The following is a 6,315-nucleotide window of genomic DNA, read 5'->3' as shown; positions in this document are numbered from 1 at the left end:
GAGAGAGCGGCCGACTTGGGCTAGAGCGCCCCCTGGCGGCGGTCCTCCAGGCGGACTGCGGCGCGGATCTTGTGGGGCGCCCCCCGCCCCCTCTTCCGGACTTCCTTCTAGCTAGGGTGTCCCACCTGGGAATTCCCTGCGCCGCACCGCCGAACCCAAGTATGTCAATGGTTGTGTGTTGGAATTGGGGTGGCGATGAGAAGATCACTTTCGGAGTAACTTAATTTGGTGAGTAGTAGAGACAGTAGTAATCCCAAACTGCGCTTTTATAGCGCCCCTATCCGAGCAGGAGAAAAACCCAGCTGGGCTAGATCGCTTGACCTTCAGGAATTTTTAAACCCCTCCCCAGCTCCACCTTCCTTGCCAAGGAAGTTTCCACGATCGATAGAACCCTCTATTCTCACCTACTCTTCCCCTTCCTCCGGTCCAAGGGAGTCAGCCCTTGCATTCAATATTTCTTTGAATTTCCTGCCAATAACACCAGCCCTTTGTCTGTCTCTGTCATGGGAAAGCTATTTTAAATTCCCTGTTTAACTGGTCTTAAATGTCTAGGGAATGTACCAGGCATTTTGCTGGAGAAGCACAAAAGATTTTCATCCACCTCTGCATATTTGGTTCAACGTCCACCTCTTCGGGGAGATTTTCCAGGATAGTAGTTATGTGTAGGTATTCTGAAACCAGCATGCTTGATTCCAATCCAGTTTTTCCCTTAATAAATGTGTGATTTAGGTAAATTACTTAATCTGTACTTGTTTCAGTTTTCTTCTCTCATTTGAACATGGGGATAATAATAGTATCTACCTCATAGGGTTGTTGGAAGGATGGAATAAAATATGTAAAGAAATTACTTAAAACTATCTGGCCAGACACAGTGGCTCATGCCTATAATCCCTGTACTTTGGGAGGCTGAGGCAGGAGCATGACGTGAAGGCAGGAATTTGACACCAGCCTGAGCAACATAGTGAGACCCTATCTTTACACAAAATTTAAAAATTACCCGGGTGTGGTGGTACACACCTGTAGTACCAGCTACTCCAGAGGCTGAGGTGGGAGGATGGCTTGAGCCCTGGTGGTCGAGGCTACAGTAAGCCAAGACTGCACCACTGCATTCGAGACTGGATGACAGAGTGAGACCCTGTCTCAAGGAACAAACAAACCTCAAACTAGGACATAGTATGGGCTCAATAAATATTACCAATACTGTATGTCCTACTTTCTGGCTGCCAATATTCATAAAAAATGCTTCTCTTTTTAAGAAGAATTTGTCACTGGTTCTCAGATTCTATCAACCTCCTTTTGAAAAGATTGTATTTTGAAATACTTAGACATAAAAAGAACACAAACATCTGTGTGCTCATTACCCAGCTTTAAAAAATAAAACATTGTCACTTTAAAAAATAAAACATTGTCAACCTTTGTTTATCCCTCCCTAGAAGCTCCTTTTATAAAATTGAATTTCTTATGGGATGGAAGAAAAGATCATTATATGAAATTGAGAGATGGAGAAAAGGAAGAGCAAGAGAATCAGAATTCCCTCCACTTCTTAAAGTGAATTCTGGGACAGGTTAAATACCTCCGTGAACTGCAATGACCAAAACTACAAAAAAAGGGATAATGTCTACCTTACCAGGTTTTTGTCAGGATAAAATAATAAAAATCTATTGTGAGAGACGCCAGCACCGAGCTTTCAAAAAGATTAGGTGTTCTATGTATGTTTCTTTACATTGTTTTCATAAGTGCCCTCAAGGGGCCTTCTCCTACTTCTTCACATCCAATTTATTTAATATAGGAGAGAGTTTTAGTGCTCATCCATGCCTTGGGAACACAGGAAACTTACAAATACCTTTTCCCTTTGCAATCAGGCAGGGCCATGTGACTAGTGCTGACCTGTGAGCTATGAGGAGAAGGATTCATATCATTCCTAGGTCAAAGGATTTTATTTTCACTGCAAAACTCTGTTCCCTGTGTGTAACCAAGGAGCAAAGGGCAGCTACAAGAGGAAAGAGATGTATTACGCAGTTGATGTGTGAAGGGCAGTTGCCTTGGAAAATCAACCCACCTGCTTTGGACTTACATGAGCAGGAAACAAACGCCTGTTATTTTAAGCCATTGAGATACTGGGGTTGTCTTTTCTGCTGCATAGCTAAGCCTACTTTATGCACAGTTCCTTTTTGAAGTCTTTCCTGATACTAGAAATCAGAAAGCCAAAGTTCTACTCCTGCTTCTGTCTCTCATTGAAATTGGGACCTGGTCAGATGTCCTTATCTCTAGAGTTGTCATGAAATCTATCCTGTCTTCTTTTCAGAGCTGTTAGGAGTTCAAATGAAGTTATGTGGAAAGATACCTTGCAAACTAGGAAGTCCTACACAGATGGAAAGAATTGAATATTCCTTTAAGTAGAATTACCTATATAGAGCAACCACAATGATCAGGTTTTCTGAAAAGCTGCTATTAGGTTGGTGCAAAAATAATTGTGATCTTTGCCTTTACTTTTAATGGAAAAAACTGCAATTACTTTTGTACCAACCTAATAATTTAAAATATTTTGCCCTGTTGTCCTTATATCAAATGTGAATAAATATATAGTCTCCATATCTTCTATAGTTTCCATGTGTCCCCTAAAGTTCATGTGTTGGAAACTTGATCCCCAGTTTGGTGGTTTGGGGAGGTGGGGCCTAATGGGAGGTATTTGGGTCATGGAAGGACACTCTTCACGAACGGATCAATGCCATTATCATTGAGTGAATTCGTTATTCTGGGAGTAGGTTCCTTATAAAGGGACTTGTTTGGTCCAGCCCTGTCTTTCTCTCCGTCTCTTTCTCTGTTGCCTTCTCTTTGCCCTTCCACCATAGGATGACACAGCAAGAAGGCTCTTGCAAGATGCCAACCCCTTGAGCTTGAACTTCCCAGCCTCCAGAACTAAGCAGCAAATTTCCATTCATTATAAATTACCCAGTCAGTGCTATGCTGTTATAGCAGCACAAATTGAACTAAGACAATATCATTCCTGGGTTGCTGTTTCTCACATCCTATTTGAAAAATGAAATAGGATATACTTTGTACCACAGCTGAAGGTAGAGTTGGGAAAGTAAGAGATACTTTCTCAAACATTTGGAAATAAGATGGCTCACTACAAGTTGAATTATAAAATTCTTTAGCTCAATGATGCAATTCATTAGCTCAAAATATGCTTATTGAACAACCATTATAAGTGTGTGTGGCAGCCTGCCTTGAAGATGGTATTTATGCCTATGTGTAGTTTGCTTCCACAATACATAGGGCTACCTCATATAACAGTATATTAGTCTGTTCTCACACTGCTGATAAAGACATACCTGAGACTGGGTAATTTATAAAGAAAAAGAGGTTTAGTGGACTCACAATTCCACATGGCTGGGAAAGCCTTGCAATCATGGTGGAAGGCAAAAGGCATGTCTTATATCGCAGCAGAAAAGAGAGAGAATGAGATTTAGGCGAAGGGGGTTTCCCCTTTAAAGCAATCACATCTTGTGGGGTTATTCACTACCACAAGAACAGTATGGGAGAAACTGCCCTTATGATTCAGTTTTCTGCCACCAGATTCCTCCCACAACACGTGGGAATTATGAGAGCTACAATTCAAGATGAAATTTGGGTGGGGGCACAGCGAAACCATATCAAACAGGATATTGTGGAAATGGCAGAATGTGACTTTCTAGGCTGGGTTGTAGAAGACATTGCAGCTTCTGTCTTGCTCTCTCTTAAGTTATTTGCTATGAGGGAAACCCCTACCCTGTCCCGAGGATACCCAAATAGCACTTTAGAAAGGCTGCTGAGCAACTGCGCCCTCTTGCCAATAGCCACATGATTGCTGAGGCTTCCTGCCAAGCCTTGTGAATGAGTCATCCTGGAAGCAGATCTTCCAGCCCCAATCAAGCCATCAGATGACATATTGGCTGCAATGTCATGAGAGACCCTAAGCTGGAACCTATGAAAACTGTGATATAATAAATGTTGTCTTAAGCTCTAACTTTTGGGTAATTTGGTGCACAGCAATAGATAATTGATAGAATGTGTTAGGCACTGTTCTCAGCCCAAGAGATACAGCAGTGCACCAGTCCCCAAACATTTTGACACCAGGGACTGCTTTTATGAAAGACAGTTTTTCTACAGACCAGTGGGGGCTAAGGGGATGGTTTCAGGTTGATTCAAGTGCATTACATTTATTGTTCATTTTATTTCTATTATCATTACCATGTAATATATAATGAAATAATTATACAACGCACCATAATGTAGAATCAGTGGAAGCTCTGAGCTTGTTTTTCTGCAACTAGACAGTCCCATCTAGGGGTGATTGGAGACAGTGACAGATCATCAGGCATTAAATTCTCATAAAGAACATGCAACCTAGATCCCTCACATGTGCAGTTCACAATAGGGTTGCACTCCTATGAGAATCTAATGCCACCGCTGATCTGGCAGGAGGTGGAACTCAGGCAGTAATGTGAGGATGGGGAGTGGCTGTAAATACAGATGAAGCTTCGCTTGCTCACCCACCACTCATCCGTGAAGGAGAGATTTGAACTAAAAATCTGAGTGATGGTTTCTGCATGCATCTTTAAGCAGAGTGGTCCAGGCATTGGGAACACCTCTTGCAAAGGCCCTAAAGCTGAAATAAGCTTGATTTATAATCCAGAGGCTTAAAGTCAGTGTGGTTGAGGCAGGGAGAAGGAACTAAAGAAACAGGCTTCAGATCAGAGTGGCCATACTCCTGAGGAGACACAAAACTTTCCAGAAGGTGCCGGTGCCCAGCTAGTTTTAAGGAGGCAACAACCTAGGGAGGCTGTGTGTTCAGAGAAGAAATGCATTGCCTGCAGTCTGGACAAAAGCACCTGCCAGTCAGACTCCTGTGCCAGAACCAAGAACAAGAATGTAGACAAGCTAACCTCTTATAAAGTATAGACCAAGAAAGATTGAGTTAATTAAAAGGGGAAAGAGGAATTAGACATGATGGGACATAGGCAAGGTCAGAGATCCAGTGTGGCAGCTGCTTGGTGGAGGAGGTGCCCTGGATCAAAATCTCCCACTGGTTGCCCATTTTCAAAGGCAGGCATTTTGGAGATGGCCTGATGTCATAATCTTTGAGTTGTTAAATGATTTTACGATTGTTAACAGCAGCTAAATGAAGCCAAAGGAGCACATGAAGGTGTATTTCTGAATACAGGATTCTGGCCTTAAAATACTAAATATCCTAAGTTTCTTGGCAGCCCCCACTATTCCACCTTCTTCTTCTTCTCTGCACTACCCTACTCCATCAACATGAGGAGGGAAAGTCCTCAGGGCAGTGGAGGGAGGAGGTGTTGAGAAGTGGAGGGGAAGGGCAGTGGGATGGGGTGACAAAGAGGGGAGGGAAGGTGTGTGGACATGTGATATGTGAAGGGAGGCTCCTGGGAGACTGCACACAGTAATGGCAGGCTTTGGAGATGCACCTTTGGTTGTCGGCTGTCCAAACTACAAGCAGAGTCTGAGCCACCATGAGGCAGAAGTTTACTTTTAGAAATCACATTGGAATCTACAAAAGTTCTCCAAATTGTCCAAGACAATGAGTTTTCCTTGGTAAAGCCCATCAACTAGCAAGGAGTAATGTGCACCCCTTCTCCATCGTCTTCCCCAAATCCCAACGAAGAACCTAGGATTTTTGTGGCCACACTCATTTTTTTCTGCTTTTGGATAAAGGAGTGAGTCTCTTTTTTTCTTAATTTTGAAGGAAGGGGAAGGTGGGCACACATCCACTGCATTGGAGCCAGTTTTGTTCTTCAGTTCGCCATGTTCATCAAGAAATGTTGCAATGATAAATTGACCCAATTAACTGCTTTCCTTGAGGGAAAAAATGTACCAGCCAGAGGATGTGAGTATATGATCTACTTGTAAATTATAGTTTTAATGCAAATGAATTGCTTTTGTCTGATTTGCATATATGTTTCTTGTGAGCTGAGTTAGTGCCCAGGCACATGGTGTGGTAAAATCAGTTTTCAAACTGAGTTAAAGGTCACATTAATTCACCAAAGTAAATAATACCTTATGAATTATCTTTGTACCTTCCCTTTTGGACACATTTTAAAAAATTACTAAAATCGCCCAAAACCTGAAATAAAGCAACATTGATACATTTTATTTCAATATCATTGCTTAACATGTTCACCTAATAATTATTTATCTATGTCAGAGCATGTGCCTTTGATCAACTTTGCTATTTACTACTGTATTTGATTAGACACCAGACAATGAAACTACACGTTAACTTATAGATTTCTGTCCAGTAAAAATATAACC

The sequence above is a fragment of the Aotus nancymaae genome, unplaced genomic scaffold, assembly GCF_030222135.1.
Source record: "Aotus nancymaae isolate 86718 unplaced genomic scaffold, 86718_ANA_hifiasm-v0.15.2.pri h1tg000059l, whole genome shotgun sequence".
Classification (NCBI taxonomy): Eukaryota; Metazoa; Chordata; class Mammalia; order Primates; family Aotidae; genus Aotus; species Aotus nancymaae.
This window is presented reverse-complemented; position numbering follows the sequence as displayed.